This window comes from Limulus polyphemus, unplaced genomic scaffold, assembly GCF_000517525.1.
Source record: "Limulus polyphemus unplaced genomic scaffold, Limulus_polyphemus-2.1.2 Scaffold69, whole genome shotgun sequence".
Lineage (NCBI taxonomy): Eukaryota > Metazoa > Arthropoda > Merostomata > Xiphosura > Limulidae > Limulus > Limulus polyphemus.
In genome coordinates, this window is record NW_013665679.1 from 802839 (window position 1) to 822911 (window position 20073).

The 20073-nt window shown below is 33.3% G+C and overlaps 1 protein-coding gene across 2 annotated transcripts in view; it reads right to left on the bottom strand.

Moving 5' to 3' along the window:
• The window catches only part of LOC111087422, a 79421-nt gene extending 66899 nt beyond the window's left edge, over positions 1-12522 (bottom strand). The window contains exon 1 of one of the 2 annotated variants that reach the window (XM_022394011.1): positions 12461-12522. The gene's annotated coding sequence lies outside the window, so the exon portion shown is untranslated. The remainder of the gene's footprint in view (positions 1-12460) is intronic. The other variant, XM_022394014.1, reaches the window with a different exon arrangement.
• Between the last annotated feature and the right edge of the window lie 7551 nt (positions 12523-20073).

Sequence of the window (20073 nt, forward strand, 5' to 3'; positions counted from 1 at the left end):
ACGGCAAGGATTAATGCAACTAGATTAAATTATAAGAAATTATAATAAGAGTTAATAATTAGCATTAAGTTCACTAGTCCGTCACAAATAATTGTGTTTAAACAGTGTCATTTAAAGCTATTTTATTTTCGTACTGCTGCATATTTGATGTGTATATATAGATAGATATATACTTAAAACTTGATTTTCCTGCAAAAACAAGATAGCTGTTTAACAGTACCCACAATCAACTTTTGGGTTACTCTTGTCTTATCAAATGCTAGGAATTAACCGCAGTTCTACATTTATAACTTTAAAATATAAAGCTTGTTTCTCAAGCAAAGAGACGCGAATCCTGAAACCTCAGGTTCACACTATAGGCGTACTGACAACTGGGCCACAAAAGGCCATAGATCCATTCAAATATATATGATGTAGTTCTTTACTGCACAATCATAACCATAAAACTCAATCCATATATATATTATAGCCAAATGTCTATCTGTCCATCACGCCCTGTATCTCCTGAGCGGTTAATCATGGAAAAAATCATATATCATAATGCTCCATTTTAATAATACATTACAGGAAAATTATTCATTTTTTGGAATTCCTAAAATTTCATATCGATATCAACATCGATCCGTCAGTCTTTATATAAACAGTGAATCTGAGAAAAGAAGATTATTAAGAACAAAATGTTTCTTTTTTTGTGAGGGAAGTTACAAAGAAGACGAAACTTCCCCGTCAAATGATTGAAATAAATACTTTGAAGATAGGAGCACGAACGGGAAAAACGAGAGAAACGTGTTTGGTTTATATGTATGTATTCTCTTTATTTATTTTTTTCTCGAGTTGGTATTATATACACACATGATTTTATTCTACCATCTAGAATAATTTTATTTCAATTGAATTGCATATCTCCCATTTGGCACTTCTCATAAAAATGGCAACTGTCAAAAAGCACTCACTTTGGTAGCGGTCTTTTCTTGTGTTCAGTAAAAGGACAAGGAACTGTGGCATCCAACAGAAAAAATCCCACTTAGCGAACGTGAGCGTTCTGTTGTATTGCATTGCAGTCAGTCTCCTTTATAAACTAACGCAATGCAATTTTCATTAATGAAATAACACATAGAATGACAGGAGACGGTTGTAATCGACCCACTAGACAAGCATATTGTATATACGCTCTGATCCAAGAGACTGGGTTGACTGCATATTTTATCTTTATTCATCACTATTGTAAAGAAAATTACTATTGAATTGTTTCAATGGGCATCTGATAATAAAACACTAATTAAATAGTTTACTTTTTTATAATGAAAATCATTTGAAATATACGAAAGTTTTCCACTCCTACATAAACACAAATCTTAGCTTCAGTTCATATATTTCATTATTTCATATTAATTAACGACTCATTTCTTAATTTTTATATCGTTTGACCCAGTGAATCAAAAATTAGTGTAAAACAATGGAAGAGAAAACTTAGGTCACAAAAAATTTCATTCATCGCCAGGAAAGATCTAGAGCAGAACAGTTCTCAATCATAATACCTCTCAATGACTTAATATTCTTCGACACAACTTGGTTAGCAAATAAAAGTATGAAAGTTTAATATTAAACGTGAAAAATAAGTTTCTAGAAACCTAAAGGTATGAAAGTTAAGTCAGGAGTTAAGACTTCATATTGGCTACGCTTTGATGCGCAAAGCTCTGTTTAAATTTCCACGAAAACCATAATGTTTCTGAGAAAAAGCTTCGAATTTAAAAGCCACGAGGCATAACAGATCAATAGTTCGTAAAGTACCAATTTCCTATAACACGAAATCAGCTGTAACTTTATATAATCTACGCAAGTAACTATGACAACGCTATTTTGTTGTTGTAAAAACTGAAGTTTAGTTAAAACAGATCGAAATTTGGTAAACGACCTTCAACTAAAGGGTGGTTAAGAAAAAGATGGGTCATGAATGATACAATCTAAATAATCCTACGCAGTTTACTTCTGAAGTGTAATAAGAAATCCATCGTAACATGATGAAGGTAAAGTATTGAGGCGAAGAACTGTATTACTTATTACTTTCTCCAAGTAAGTTCAAAATTTAAAACAATAAACTTATATTTTGTTTCAACAGTTCCTTTCACTCGGTTCTGAGAGGAACGGCTGAATGAAGTAACTAGAGTCGTCCTTTTTTTTCCGAATACAAGATCTGAAAGGCAAATTATTGTCTTTTGTGTTTGTCTCTTATATTAAGCAGATTTTTTTATTTATATAAGACCTTCAAGAAACACTACGGAGATTTTTGCTCAAATATCGATTCCTCTTGAAGTTTCAAGTGCCGTTTTAAAGCTTACAGTCATAATACAGAAACGTCATGAGCATGCTCAGCCATATTTTCATCTTATTTGGGAGCAAAAAATAAGTTCGAGATGACTGTCTTCTTCACGTATTAAAAATGGGTTCCTAATATTAACGAAAGAAACGAGCCCATTGAGAATTTATTGAACATAAAAGCAGATCAATATATACATATTGGAAGTCTTCCAAATCCTAAACAAATATTCCAATACTCTTCTATGTTTGTATTGATAAATATTTAGATATTGAGCTAGTTATCTTTGAGGGCTTATCTACCGTCAGGCAGGAGTTAAGGGAACATTACTTGCTAAACATCAAGTGTTTTAAATAGTTTTGTGGAAAATAAGTTAATAAATTATTTTATGTTTTGCTCACCTAGTTAATTGTGATTCTGGTAAAGGTTGATTCAGACATAAAACTAACTGTTAAATCATAATCATTAACTTGTAGGCTTCTCTGTGTATTTTACAGGTTTTATGAATTCCATTGCAAGAGGAGTGAAAAAATGATTTCTACTATACGTTGATGGACATAAAAAGAGAGTGTATAAAAGAAAAACATTTTGTGAACTTTGAACTGTCTATATACAAATATTAGGTGGAGCATTAAGAGTTCTAATTCTACCATTGCTGTAAACTCTATGTTTCTAAAGTTGTCCTTGTTTCTAAAATTCCGTATATATAAAGTATCCTTGTTTATAAAGATTATTAAGCTTAGCAAACTAAAGCTTCCTGATTTATAAAGATTGTTGAACTTAACAACTAAAGCTTTCTTTTTTATAAAGATTATTGAACTTAACAACTAAAGCTTCCTCGTTTATAAAGATTATTGAACTTAAAAAATAAAGCTTCTTTGTTTACAAAGATTATAAAACTTAACAACTAAAGCTTCCTTGTTTATAAAGAATATTAAACCTAACAAATAAAGCTTCTTTGTTTATAAAGATTATTGAACTTAACAACTAAAGAGTCTTTGTTTATAAAGATTATTGAACTTAACAACTAAAGCTTCCTTGTTTATAAAGATTATTAAACTTAACAACTCAAGCTTCTTTGTTTATAAAGATTATTGAACTTAACAACTCAAGCTTCCTTGTTTATAAAGATTATTAAACTTAACAAATAAAGCTTCCTTGTTTATAAAGATTATTAAACTTAACAACTAAAGCTTCCTTGTTTATAAAGATTACTGAACTTAACAACTAAAGCTTCCTTGTTTATAAAGATTATTGAACAAATAAAGCTTCCTTGTTTATAAAGATTATTAAACTTAACAACTAAAGCTTCCTTGTTTCTAAAGATTATTGAACAAATAAAGCTTCCTTGTTTATAAAGATTATTAAACTTAACAACTAAAGCTTCCTTGTTTATAAAGATTATTGAAGTTAACAACTAAACGTTTTTGTTACATCACTACTTGTTCTATTTTACTTTTGTTTTGTTTCAGTTTTAGAAAGGAAGTGTTCTCCTTAAAAGTTGCATCATTAAGCAAATAGATATTATTCATTGTGGTTCCACTAATGTTCGTTCTGCCGTGGTTGAGTTGTTGTTGTTTAGTAATAGAAATCAAAGTAGTGAGTCTGTAGAGGCTAGTGTAAGCAGTCAAAAATGAGTAAAACAAGTCTAGGTATAACGTTCTGTCTATAAATATATATATGCAAAAAATTTATTTTGCTCAGGGAAGTGATTAATGAAAATGAAACAATATAAAAATATCTTACAAACTCTTCATTACTGTTAATTTAAAACAAATAAATAAAAACACACATTATGGAAAATGTCATACTTTACAAGAGCTTTTTTCTTCAAAAATTTCGATTTTGGTATTCTTGTGAAAAGAATAAAAAATCATTTTATGTAAATTATTTATTAATAAATTTAGAATCATGAAATGTTACGCAGTTTAATATATAGAGGAAGTTTAAAACATACGTAAAGCTTTAAGGTAAAAACAAGGGAAGTTTTACATTGTTAAGTAGGTCTTATTAGAGAGAACCTTGTTTTAGAAACTGAAGAGTATCTTGATGATAGGAAACCGGTACTTATGATTTTATGTATGTGTGGTTTTATTTATTTGTTTTCAAATAACAGTAATGAAGAGCTTTTAATATATATATGCATATATATGTTATTATATTGTTTCATATATATACATATGTATATATGTGTAATTAACTGTTATTGTATTTAATTGGAATGGTAATCGCACCAACAAGCGAGGTAAATACCCACAATACAGTTCAAGTTCCGATTGTTTTTTTCTCTTACATTATGTATTTAGTTATATAAATATTTCGTTGAAGAAAGTAACTTTTACTCCTGTAGTTAATTAATGTCTCGAAATTAACCAGTCATTCTTTTAGTTTCTCAGAAAATCACGGCTATGACAGTTACAAAGGCTGTTTCCTAAAGTGGTTCTCGTAGATAGCTCCAGATTTCTTCTCTGTCTTGATAAACTTTTCGTGCCTCACTCCTTGTTACGAACCTCGTTAGTTTTGTTTTCGTGCTATCCTAAAAAGTGATGACGACAAACACACCTCTTGTTATAGACAGGGTGAGAATTCATACCTTTGAAGTATAGATTTATACATATAAATGTTCGTTCGAATTTATAAACAGAGTATCAGTCAGTACATGAAAAAAGTGTTAACAAAATCAGTCACATGAACACAATTTTATGATTGCCATAAAGCTTTATGGACATAATTTATTTAGAAGATAAACTCTTAAAAATGTTACATTTACAGTTATTGTTTATTTTAGCTTAATTCTACACACTGATCTAAATGTATTCTGTCCACTGCGAGGAATGACCCCAGATTTTAACGTTGTATGTCCGTAAACATACGATTGATTCATCGGCAGACTCTTTGTAGTTAAGCTTATATGAAAATGAAGTATCCTTCAAAAAAAATATCACTATTTATTTTTTCATAGTTTTTTTTTGTAAGACTATTTTTCTGATGATGGATGTGAAATCACACTTTTTGGTCGTGGTCAAGACATGGTAGTGTGTCTTGCGGCCAAAAGAAAAAACAGCTTGCAGGACACACTGAGTTATTAACAGGAGTGATAGTTTAACGATTTTCCACCTTCTGTAGCTCAGACTGTGGTAATCCAAATGATCACATATCTTCGGTGGATGTGCTCTACTGGACTCTTACTTCACAAACCAAATTTCAAGGCAATCCATTACGAAATACCTGATATATAATATCTCCAATTTTGATTGAGTTTCTTCCTCTTTTTATTTTTCTTCACACCAAAATAACTTTATTTGATAGAAAAGCATACTTAACTTTATGGATTTTTTGAAAAATTTGGTACGCTGATAAATCTTTACAACCTACAATGAGCAGTCTCATTTGGTGTAAATATAAGCAACATATGCAAAGCTATTCAACAAAAACCGGTCACATTTAACGAAAAGTTTTGTGTAGTCCTACGCAAAATGTCACGTGAGATATCGGTCTAACATTTTTACTACAGCTTCACCTAAGAGTAAAAGTGGACCGTTTTTAGTTTTTATGTCATTCGAATTAAAGACGGCTGATTTAGAGCAGCAAAACTACAGGGCGAAAGAACGTCGTTAGGTTTGGTTTGGTTTGTTTTTGAATTTCGCGCAAAGCTACACGAGGGCTATCTGCGCTAGCCGTCCCTAATTTAGCAGTGTAAGACTAGAGGGAAGGCAGCTAGTCATCACCACCCACCGCCAACTCTTGGGCTACTCTTTTACCAACGAATAGTGGGATTGACCGTCACATTATAATGCCCCAACGGCTAAAAGGGCGAGCATGTTTGATGGGAGGGGGATTCGAACCCGCGACCCTCAGATTGCGAGTCGAACGCCGTAACCACCTGGCCATGCCGGGCCCACGTGGTTAGGCCAAGCAAACTACATTAGCACTTTGTAGGTTAAGTTTTCAAAAGAATCATAGGGTGGACGGTTATTATTGATTATTCCTTGCCAACCTTTCAGCACAAATTTACTAAATTTTATGAAATTATCCTAATAATAGAGCGTTTAGCGTCACGTGATATAAGCTTAAGCAATTAGCATAAATAACGATGCTCAGTAAGCTGTACCGATTACATGGGGGTAATGACAAGAAACTATTAATCTAAATTCCATGGCGTTATTATAAAGGAAGCTAATAACACAGTTTTAGAGAGAAAAACTACCTTCAAATATTTTAAAGAATCTGGTTGGTTTTGTAAAGCATAGGTCTGTTCCGAATAATAGGGTTGCGATCCTAAAGTTAATGTGGGTTACTAATGAGTGTCACTTATTACTTAATGCGGTTTGTTGGTGTGTATTAACAAAAACCATGATATCTAATCCAAAACACCTTAGATGTGAAAAAAGGTAAGGCCAAAAAAGGATTCAGTGTGCGACTTAAAGGAATGAAATCAAAACTGGCGGCTAAACTGTTAGCTACACTTATAACATTGATAAGAATTGTACAGGAAATATTCATTCATTAGTTAGCTAGGTCGCGTATTTTATTTTACCTACCATCATACCCAATGTTGAACACAAAATATATAACTCTTTTCAATAAGATATTTCTTTATTTACAGCTTGTGAATTCGATTGATGCATAAATTTCTTCAGTGGTGATCTTCTCAGACCTCCATCCCTTGCATCATCCATCACAGGTTCTCCCTTACAACTACATACCTTTTTTCACTGAGAGATGCATCAGAATCTCCATACATATTACAAGTCAAGTATTCTCATGAATATAATTTAAGGCAGAGCCTTTGTTTGTCGACAATTCATTGACAGCAGGGAGCTACTAATATATAGTGACAGTGATATCGCTTTTGCTAACTAATGCCTAGCAGAAGATTAACAACATGCTATAGATTCTCAGAATAGTTGCCGCAAAAGCCTTGTCGATTAAGCAGATGAGTGACAAATATAATATGAGTGGATTAAGCTTGTTGAAGTATATTAATAAATAGGTTTTTATAATTGTTTAAACCACTTTTACCTTGTCTAAACTTTATTAGACAAGTTTACAACAAGCTATGTCCCCGCATCTATTAGTTTCATCAGAAAACAAACACACAGTTGTAGTACACAGTAAATAAGGAGTACTAAGAATAATGGTTGTTACAACAGCCAAGTTACATAAAAAAGTTGGCGGAAAACTATTAGTGACTCTCTATACAGCACGGATAATTTTGTTGTTTCTCGGGTGTTAGCACGTCTAAGCTATATCAAACAGAAGGTTCCACTTTTAACATGCAGTATGAAATAATCTTTGGTTAAAAAAAAATCAATATCTGTCGTAAAATAAGAGAAATATAACGTCAAAGTAAGTCAAAAACGCACGTCTTTTTACTGTTGTGTTTTCTAATGAATGCAGTGATTTTGAATAACTGTATTTACATTACACGACATCAAAGTTTCCACAACATTTCATTTGTTTGCAAACAAAAAAATAAACACAGAGGAATGCGTTTACTTTGACTTTTATATCAATTATTTATTCGTATTATAAAAAGGATCATTCGCTCGCAAAAAATTCAAAAACTTGCCTCCTCTGGTAGGATCTAACCCACAATGCTCTCTCTATATATTACGGTGTGATTTTAGCCACGATTATACTTTAGGTTCATTACAAGTGTTTTCTTATAGCAAAGCCACATTGGTCCATCTACTGAGTCCATCGAACGAACTCGAATCCCTGATTTTAACAGTGTAAATCCAAAGACTTAACGCTGTCCCAGGGGTGGACAGGTTGCATACAAAGCACACGTGTTTCTAAACATGAACCTCACCAAGCTGATTGAATGTGGCTTTGTTTGGAAAGAATGTCCAAATACGTCTCCTCACAAAAAGTGGGCAGTAGTAGCCACACACGAATATATTGGTTTGGCACCCAACAGCCAAAACTTGTGATATTAAACGCACAGTTCAGGTATCACTGTATTTACTAAGTTTGTGAAATACTACCAAGTTCTAAAAAAATCCAGCCATGTAAATATAGAGAAAAAAACACACCACCCAAGTCAGAACAAACAATTGAGGTAACCCTGTAATCTACTATTACTTTTATTATTAATAGTAGTGTTATTATTATTACTATAAGACGTGCAAAATCGTTCAAACTGCAACTCTTATCTTCATGTGCTGGAATCAAACACAGAAGATAATTGTTTGGTTGTTTGTTTTGAATTTCGCGCATAGCTACACAAGGGCCATCTGCGCTAACCGTCCCTAATTTAGCAGTGTAAAACTAGAGGGAAGGCAGCTAGTCATCACCACCCACCACCAACTTTTGGGCTACTCTTTCACCAACGAATAGTGGGATTGACCGTCACATTATAACGTCCCCACGGCTGAAAGGACGAGCATGTTTGGTGTGACTGGGACCCTCAGATTGCGAGTTGAGCGCCTTAACCACCTGGCCATGCCGGGCCTCACACAAGATAAGATACAAAAACTGGAGAATTGTTTTTAGTTTTGTTCTGTTACTTTACATTTTTCTTAGATTAAAATGATACCGACTCCCTCTTTCCAAAACATATTTCCTAGCTATATTGCTGGTGTTCACCAATGATTTAAATAATTTCTTTCGTTGAAGTGGGGCCCCAGAAACAAAAACAACTGATATACGGAAAAAACAAATTACTGGCCTTAAAAAATTTTTTCAGTTGAATTATTTTGTCTTACAGATAATAAGATATTAGAAATATATCTAAATAGTGAGTGTTTAGTTGTTTCCAATTAATATAATAATTAATGCAACACCGTGTTTATGTTTGAATTTTATATAACAGTATATCATATTAAATATCAACGAATTATGTGAAATGTTAGGTTCTGTTATTATTTTTCTAGAAAAAAGCTGTTGAAAATTTGATACAATTTTCCATTGATTCAGAAATTATATCACCAACAGATAAAAAAACACAAAAAAAACTAGTTTATATTAAGTAGCAGTTGAGAATGTGCGCACAATATATATATATATATATACTGATATAATTATTAAGCACGTCTTAGTAGAATTTACACAATGAATAAATATTTACATCCATAACCCGGTGTTACTGTCATATAAATCATCCATTCTACCATGTATGGCTGGCTAAATAGGACTATAGCAAATAATCTCATTAAATCGTGTCGTTAACAACAAGAAGTTTTTCTCTCGTTTTTTTAAATGTATTAATGTACTGAGCGTTTAAACACCATGAAATTGGCTTACTTTGACCACGTTGTTAGATAAAATCTTATTTCCCTGTTTTTGATAAACTAATGTATAAAATCTGGAAAGTCTAATTGACCCTTTCCCGATTGCATTGTAAACGGACGACGTTCTGGTGTTTACATTGAAACCTTCTTGCATTATAAGTGGACATCGTTGTAGTCTCTACACCGAGGCCCGCGTGCAGTGAAGATGGACGATGATCTTGCCCGACACAGGGGTCTGATTTTAATGGAGAGGTGGACGGTGTTCCGTTCTATACATTGAATTCTGCTTGAAGTGAAGGCGGAAGGTATTTTCTCACTACAGTGAGGTCTGGTTTTGGTAGAGTTGGTTGACGTTTTTCTCTCTTCACTGTTTATACTGGAGAACTGGACGACGCTCTGGTCACTACAATGTGGAGTGATTTCAGTAGAGAAATGGACGACGTTTCACTCTCTATACGTCTTAGTAGACATTGAATATATATTGACATGCATAACCCAGTGTTACTGTCAAATAAATCACCAATTCTACCATGTATGGCTGGCTAAATAGGACTATAGCAAATAAACTTATTAAATTTACTTGCTTACAGTGAAGATAGACGATATTCAGTTCTCTTCACTGAGACTTGCTTACAGTGAAGATAGACGATGTTCAGTTCTCTTCACTGAGACTTGCTTACAGTAAAGGTAGACGATTTTCAGTTCACTACACTGAGACTTGCTTACAGTGAAGATAGACGATGTTCAGTTCTCCACTCTGAGACTTGCTTACAATAAAGGTAGACGATGTTCAGTTCTCCACGTTGAGACTTGTTTACAATAAAGGTAGACGATGTTCAGTTCTCTACACTGAGACTTGCTTACAGTGAAGATAGACGATGTTCAGTTCTCCACACTGAGACTTGCTTACAGTAAAGATAGACGATGTTAAGTTTTCTACATTGAGACTTGCTTACAGTGAAGATAGACGATGCTAAGTTTTCTACATTGAGACTTGCTTACAGTGAAGATAGACGATGTTAAGTTCTCTACATTGAGACTTGCTTACAGTGAAGATAGACGAGTATCATTTCTCCACGTTGAGACTTGCTTACAGTAAAGATAGATGATTATCAATTCTCCACGTTGAGACTTGCTTACAGTGAAGGTACACGATGTTCAGTTCTCTACTTTTAAAATCTGTTTACAATAAAGATGAACGACATTCCTTTCCCTACTCTGTATTCTGTTTCCAGAGGAAAGGTGGACAACGTTCTGGTCTCCAACTAAGGTCTGCTTTCGATGAAGTTGTACGACATTCTGTTTTCGACACAGAACTCTGCTTTCTGTGGAGGTGAGTGGCATTTTGTTCTCTGCACTGAGTCTTTCTTACATGTGGGCGACATTCACTCTCTATACTGAGTCCTCTTGTAGCGGAGGTAGGCGTCGTCCCGTTCTTTATACCGAGTCCTGTTTGCAGTGTGGGTGGCCAACGTTCCGTTTTTATACTGAGTCCTGTTTGCACTGGAGGTGGATGATGTCCCATTCTTTATAATGAGTCATGCTTACAGGGAATGTGGTTAACGTTTATTTTTCTACAGTGAGTTCTGCTTCCAATGAAGAGATTGGCAAATTTCTTGTTCCTACACTGAATCCTAATTGCAGTGTAAATGGATAACATTCGGGTCTTTACAATAAGTCCTGTTTACAGTGGAGGTTGGCGACGTTTCGTCTTCTACAATGAAGTCTGCTAAACCTCAACGTCTTATCTCACCAAGTAGGTCTATTTCAAACTGCAGCCATACAATTCTACCCATTTGTGAATTCAAACAAAACCAAATATATCATAACTAAACAAACACATTCTTATATATATCACACATATTTCTTTTAACCTCTTTTGCTTACGCATGTTCATGAATATATATATATATATATATATATATATGGACACTTTTATATTCGTCTGTTAGTTAATACATCCATGCGTGAAACCGTCCATTTATGCATCCATCACCCATCCAAATTTAGGCTTACCATTTTTACTTAGAATATTTGAGAATTATCATTAAAATATGGATATATGAGATAGTTTCATTCAGCAGATCGTTTTGATGTGTTTTTCTTTTATAATATCCACGTTCTTGGAGGTGGATTACTTTTTTTTTTACTAATCAGGTATAGTTGTGTAATTACAAGCTTAAAATCTGGCGAATATCTACATAAGAATGTGGTTTTCAAAGTACTATTGATGGAAGAAGCTTGTTACACCACAACTCTTCATTATGTTCTGAGTATAAACATTTTCGCCTAAATTAATCACAGCAACGTTTGAAATTCGACTACTTACTGAGAAAATATAGTTCACTATGTCAAGTACACAAGTCTAAATAATTGTCGAACGTATAGACACCATCGTTTAAGGTTTGTTATTAAACATAAACCTATATTCTTGAATTAACAAAAACAAATATCCGAAAGATAACGGCAAACTGTTTCGAACAGGTGAAGGTGTAAAACGTTAGACTTAAGAATACCTAAAGAAACATACATTTGTTAGCCAATATATGAAGGTGTAAAACGTTAGACTTAAGAATACCTAAAGAAACATACATTTGTTAGCCAATATATGAAGGTGTAAAACATTAGACTTAATAATATACCTAAAGAAACATACATTTGTTAGCCAATATATGAAGGTGTAAAACGTTAGACTTAAGAATATCTAAAGAAACATACATTTGTTAGCCAATATATGAAGGTGTAAAACATTAGACTTAAGAGTACCTAAAGAAACATACATTTGTTAGCCAATATATGAAGGTGTAAAACATTAGACTTAATAATATACCTAAAGAAACGTACGTTTGTGAGTCAATATATGAAGGTGTAAAACATAAGACTTAAGAGTACCTAAAAAAACACATACCTTTGTTAGTCATTCAGTAGACGACAGACAGTTCGAATTGTTTGTCTCTAGCTCACATGCCGGCTAACTGCTGCAGGCCACAAGAGCAGATATAAAAAACTCACCTTTTCACGCCTGCGCATTACTACACATATCATTGGTGGTATTACAATAGCCCGTCTTATGCTTTGCCGTATATATATATATATATATATATATAAACATTATACTGCTATAATTGCCAAAGTTTACCATTTGCTATTGGGAGGAATGACATTTTCTACTTAGATGATCAAGTAGTAGGAATTTATCCACAAGTTCTTTGGTTGGTACTGATATACCTGTTTTCTATGTTACGTTATATCACATTAACATCAAGTAGTCTATTATTGACATGTTCTTTCGTTGATATTGATATACCCGTATTCTATGTCACGTTATACTACAATAACATCAAGTAGTATATTATCACCATGTTGTTTGATTGATACTGATATACCTGTTATCTATGTTACGTTATATCACATTAACATCAAGTAGTCTATTATTGACATGTTCTTTCGTTGATATTGATATACCCGTATTCTATGTCACGTTATACTACAATAACATCAAGTAGTATATTATCACCATGTTGTTTGATTGATACTGATATACCTGTTATCTATATTTCGTTATACCATATTAACATCAAGTAGTCTATTATTGACATGCTGTTTTCTATGTTACTTTTAACAGTTTTTTTATCATAGACTCCTAACTTACATTATCAGTTTTATTTTTTACTTTTTATTAATCTTGGATTCTCAACTATTGCCATCTAGTATTAGTGTTTGGAATTATATATATATATATTAATATATCCATATATTTTACAAACAATAATTTGGAACTTAACGTGGTCACTATTTTCCCCATTACATGCCACTTAATTAGCTCTAACGGATACTCACACATTTTACTTTATTACACATATTTTTGAAAAACTTACAATGCGTGTAATTCTAACTTTTAGTTAACTTAATGTTTAAACGGTGACAAAGCTGTATTATGATTAGTCAGAATCAACGTGATTTTTTCATTATAAAGAAGTTTGTTGACTTTTCACGCCAAGCAACTCGAGTGATATAGGCGCTAAGCCGTCACCAATTTTGAAGTGATAGACAAGCACCTAGTAAACAATACTCACGGATGACTCGAATCGAAGAGTGAAATTTGAGAGTCGCTCTTATAACACATACGAAGTTCAGAGCGCGATTTTTTAGGCGGTAATAAGGCGCGAACTCGGAACTTTGGATTCCTAGGACGTTAAAGTTTGCTTTTTCATTTTAGCTCAAAGCAACATAATATGCTATCTGCGCTCTGTTCAACGAGGTATAAAACTCCGGATTTTAACGTTATAAGTATGTAAATTTATCGTTGACCTACTGGGGGGGAATTTGAGGAGACATTAAAGAAATAATTACTACATTATTTTCATTGGTATAATATCAACTAATTAATTGAAACGAAATAACAATAAACGTTGACTGCTTGAATTAAGCAATAATTTGAATGCTGTTAAATATTTTTTTTTCCTTAAGTAGTCAAGCTTACAGATAGTGAAAGGTAAATTCTCGAAAACTCACACAGTTGTATGAGCTGTTGAATAATGGTACAATAAATCCAAGAACTTTTTAATTTATATAGACTTTATTGTGTCAAATGTTCGCTGATCTTACAATGTTACAAGGCCAAAATATTTTCCTTTACACAGATTGTATTATGTCCAATGTTCAAAAACATTATAATAAAGCCAATATATTTTCGTTTTGATAAAACTAAAGTTCAATAACGTCACTATCAAGTCAATATCTTTTTTGTCTTGCACAGAGTGTATTATGTCTTGTGTTCAAAAATGTTATACTAAAGACAAGATGTGTTTGTTTTACACATAATGTATTGTGCCTAGTGTTCAACGATATTATAATAAGCCCAATAACCTTTTATTTTGCACGGTCTAAAGTTTAACAATATTATAATAAGATGAATATGATTTTGTTTTGCACAGGCTGTATTGTCACTACTATTCAATAATCTTCCATACTAACAAAACAGTTTGTGTGTCAGTCAGTCAACCCCATAACTCTAAGAGATCTGAAACTTTGCACAGATACTAAAGGAATTCTGAGGGTGTGCACATGGGTATTATTTTTATTATACACGACTTTTCTCTGCGTTAAAATACTTTTTTATTTGCGAGCTTTCGGCCTTCTTACCTGAGCCTTCATCGGGCAACAAATGCACTCGACAACAACTTATGGGGCGATAAAACTCTGTTTAAAATAGGTATCTAGGCTACAGTTGTAACAATAATGACATCTGGTATTAAATTTATTAAATATATAGAATTAAAATGAAGATAGAATATAAATCTATAGCTTCGATATAATAAACATGAAGAAAATACAATTATAGATGTTATGTCGAGAAAAAATAAAGAAATATGTAATTTTACACTGAAACCACAAAGATACCGTGTTTGTGTAAGTTTCTAAATATTGTCTTTGATTCTAAATTACGAAGTACATTGTTTGTTTTGGAATTTCGCGCAAAGCTACACGAGGGCTATCTGCGCTAGCCGTCCCTAATTTAGCAGTGTAAGACTAGAGGGAAGGCAGCTAGTCATCACCACCCACCGCCAACTCTTGGGCTACTCTTTTACCAACGAATAGTGGGATTGACCGTCACATTATAACGCCCCCACGGCTGAAAGGGCGAGCATGTTTGGTGGGATGCGGATTCGAACCCGCGACCCTCAGATTGTGAGTCGAGCGCCTTATCCACCTGGCCATGCCGGGGTCAACCACGCGGAATCGAACCCCGGATTTTAGCGTCGTATGTCCTTAAACTTACCATTGTCCCACTGGGGGACACGTATTAGAGAGTGTAGTGGTTTCATAGGATACTAACGATGATAATAGGTTAGGTTATTTTAGTCTCTAGTATCCCGCTTGAAGTTTATCTTTTCACTACGAACAGTAATTTTTCCTACATGTTCAAAATAGAACCAATCTTAATAAGAGTTATTTAATTTTTATATTCAACAAAGGATTACATTTCGAGTAACTTGTTCCAGATCACCACCTAATCTTTTGTATCTGATATGTGCTCAGTATAAACATTATAATATCTGTGGGCATGCCGAGTTATTCTACATCTCAACAACTGATCTAGGTTACTATATGATATCTTTTAGGTCGAGTTAGGGATTTCCTTCTCAACAACTGCTCTAGGCCTTTATAAGACCTATTTGTAGTCTGAGCTAGAGCTCTAAATCTTAGCAATGATCTTGGAAACCATAACACTACTTGTATGCTGATTTAGAGTCCTCTTATTTAACATATGCTCTAGATTATTATAAGATTTGTTTGTATTCCAAGTTAGAATTCTTTATCTGAACAACTGATCTATGTCACTATATGACTGTTTGTATTCCAAGTTAAAATTCTCCATTTTAAAAAATACCGCTTTGGATTAATATAATGATATTTGTACATTAAGGTAGAGCTCTCCATCTCAAAACTATCCTAAACTGCTATGAGACCTCTTCATGTGATAAGTTAGGGATCTCCATATCAAGAATTGCTCTAGATTACTGTAAAAACCTCTTGGAATATAAATTTGTGATTCTAATATCGACAGAACTGCGTTGAGTAACTACTGAATTAATTTTATGAGTCTTATAAAAGCGGAAATGTTTTAATATCATAGTTAATCCGCTACATAAAAGATTAAGAGCAAGAGAAGCCTTGCGTAGCCTGATGGTTAGGAAGCTTGGCTCGCAATCTGAGGTTCACGGGATAGAAACTCGTCGCCCTTTCAGCCTTGTTGTCTTTATAATGTTACGATCTATCCCATTATTCGTTGGGAAAATATTAGCCCAAAAGTTGGCGGTGGATATGTTGATTACCTGTATTCTATCAGCTCAAAATTAAGGACTGTTAGCACGGATATCTTCGAGCAGTTTTGCTCAAAATTAAACACAAAAACAATCTAAGAGTAATGATTTTTCAAAGTTTTGTAGGGTCGTGATAGTAGGTGCAGAGTTTTAAAGATAGGACCATAACTAAACATAGATACAAATGCTACATTGGTCTAACTAGTTTTATAAGTACAGGACCCTTACCTCGACAAACAATCAATCTGTGCTGTACATCATAAAGAAATTTTCTGAAATCAAGGCTTTGATCAATAACTTTGTTCTGCCGGCTATGAGCGTAATAACAAACCGTTTTTATGGTCAACACTTATGTGTGGTTGGACATATCAATACTATACGCTGTTAAACACAGACAATGACAATCATACATATGATCTTGGACTTTTATAGATTGAAGACGTGCGATCAGTACAGAATTTTGAAGGTGAAACAGATGATTTGCAAAAACACAGTTACAATAATAAAACTGTTTAACACAGTTAGGCCTTGTCCTGTCTTTACACCCTGAAACCACAAATTACAAAACAGTATTATATTATTTTAGATGTAATTTTGAGCTTATCGAAGTTTTGTCAGCATTATTTGTCCCGAAATTTACACATTTTTAATATGAAATCACCAGAATAAGAGATGTTTAAGTAGTCACATTCTCAAAAACATGCATGTGTAAGCTACCAAGACAAAAAAGAAAAAATTCTCTGATGTTACGATTGCGCCACATAGTGTTAAAGTTGCTAAATAAAAGGCAGAATTCCGCATTGCAAACATTCATAATTTAAAAGCATTCTCCAAAACCTCTTCGTTTTTATATAAATTACTCTTAATTTTTACACCAATAACTGTAGGTCCGAACGTCATACTTTTCAAACCTAGTTGAGATTATAAAACATACTATTGACATAGGGGCGTAGCCAGAGTAAAAAGAAAAAATGTGGGTCACCACTGGCTTTTAGTTCCAAAAGCATTTGTGACAAGTGCGTTAGGGACGGTTTGTTTGTTTGTTATGGATTTCGCGCAAAGCTACACAAGGGTTATCTGCGCTAGCCGTCCCTAATTTAGCAGTGTAACACTAGAGGGATGGCAGCTAGTCATCACCACCCACCGCCAACTATTGGGCAAATCTTTTACCAACGAATAGTGAGATTGACCGTCACATTATAACGCCCCCACGGCTGAAAGAGCGCGCATGTTTGGTGTGACGGGGATTCGAACCTGCGACCCGCAGATTGCGAGTCGAGCGCCCTAACCACCTGGCCATGCCGAGCCCGTTAGGGACGGAGAAATGATTTAGTATACAGTAGGATTATGATTTTGCTTTGTATATGATTTGCTTGTATATTTTTTGTTTTGTTTCCAATTAAGCTCAGAGTAATACTGCTATTTATATTTATTTGACTCCTAACAGTTGACTAGTTTGTTTGATTAACTTAAAAGAAAATTAATAAGCAATTTTATGGCATGTATGGGTGCTGAATAAATTATTTCATAGCATTCACTTTATAGTAACAATTACTATATTGTTGAATAAAAAATGCAAACGTTTGTAAGAATTTCAATCAGCAAAATTTCATTACTTACAAAAAAAAATAGTGCTTTATTTCAGTTCCAGTACATAGTGAATAATCATCCGTTCTTATGTCACAAGTATCTGTTAAAAAAGACAAAACGTCTGAAAGCTGAATTGTGTAGATATCGTTCAAAAATGGTGTCGCAACAACAATATAATGTGTGATTAAGTTTTAAGGATCGGGCATTATAGACATAACTTGAGACACAACTCGCAACTATAGTTAACAAGCCTTGTGTAAAATCCATTAATATACGCATAATAGCCAATACCACTCACTTCGTCTGCAATGTATTAACTCCAAGGCGAAAAGATGACTGCATAAACTTATTACAGTGTGTACTTTTTAACTTGTACTTGGCTAAGCTACAATAAGGCATGAGTCAATGCATGCTTGTTACAAGTATACATGCATTATTCTCCGTTTAATAGAAAGTGACAAAAATGACTCATCCATAGAACACACTCTTAAGTAAAGCGTAATTGAATGCTTTTCCTTATCGGTAACATGGCAGCCATCTACCAAAATATTTTTTTTGTACTTTGCCAAATATGTCAAATTATAGCTAGAAATTTTTTGTTCTCTAAAACATGTGGGCGCCCCGGCGCCAGGAACCAAGCCTGTCTACGCCCATGCTTTAAAAGTATTCTATTATGATAATAATCAGTTTTTGCCTGTCCTGAAAATATGCGCGCACTTCATTTCAACGAATGTAAAGAAAAGACGAATGTAAATATACTTTAGTAGACATTTTGACAACAACATATTAAAAGCTTATCAAAGTTTTTTAAAAAGATCTAACGTTAGGTCGTAGAACAACATAATAAGTTTATTTATCGATAATATTAAGTACGATGAAGTTTAACTCTAACTAAACTAAAGCAGTAAATGTACATAAGTTACAGTGTAAATTTATCTTTTATCGAATATAGGCCGTACTTAATAAAGGTTTAACTCATGTTAGGCCTAAGACATGTGGACTTACAGATTTCGGTGTCTGCGATTAGAAATATTCTAGAAATCCTGTATTTAGAAAAGTACTGTTGCAATAAAGATACTAATGTAACTGCAAATATTTTGTGGGTCTCTACAAGTATTAAACTATTTCTCTGTACCAGTTGCAGTTTTAGAAATACCATGCTTATTCTTTTGGCTTCAAATGATTTTTTTACTAAAATCTGTAAATAAAATCAAAAGAAAACTTTGAACAACGTATCTCAAATTGATATTAATATATCTGAATAAACCAGTTGTTCAAGAGAAATCGCGCAGCATAATTCAGTATCACTAAGTTTTTTGATTCCACATTACCGTTCAAACTATACAGACAGCAGATAGCCTAATACGGCTTTACTTTAAAATAAACCTAATACATTTTATTTCTTTATACTTATTACCAGAATACCCTACTGTAAAGAATAAAGACAGGTATGTTGTAATGAAATTCTACTATAAACTTCGTAAAAAGGAAAGAAAAATAAATAAAATCGCCGAATCTTCATTAATATTGAAATTTAATTCAACAAATGCAGGCGATAAGAAGTCAACACAAACAACTTCTATCATAAAACGATACTGGATTAATCTTTGATACTTGAACCTGAGCAATATATCATACAAAAACTTTTTAACTTAAGATGTCTTTAATGTTCCAACTAGTCTATTAAGTTTTAAATCCAATACATATTCATTAACGTTTAGGTATTCTAAATCTTCAGCATCAAGCAGTTTACAAGTCATCGGTTGTTAAAAGTCATTTTTACAGAGATTTCGAATAAACCCTTTCTATATCCAAAAGCATTTAATGAAAATAAACAAAATTGGTATATATAATACCTACCCTCGCGAACTGTATAACCAAATAAATTATCTCTTGATTTTTTGTTTAGTATCTCACATAGAGAATTTTTCTGTAAATGGTACTTGCTATTTATTATCGAATCTAAATCTGGAAAAACCAAACACAAGTCACCTACGAGCATTTACAACTGAGGGTCGCGGGTTCGAATCCCCGTCCCACCAAACATGCTCGCCTTTTCAGCCGTGGGGGCGTTATAATGTGACGGTCAATCCCACTATTCGTT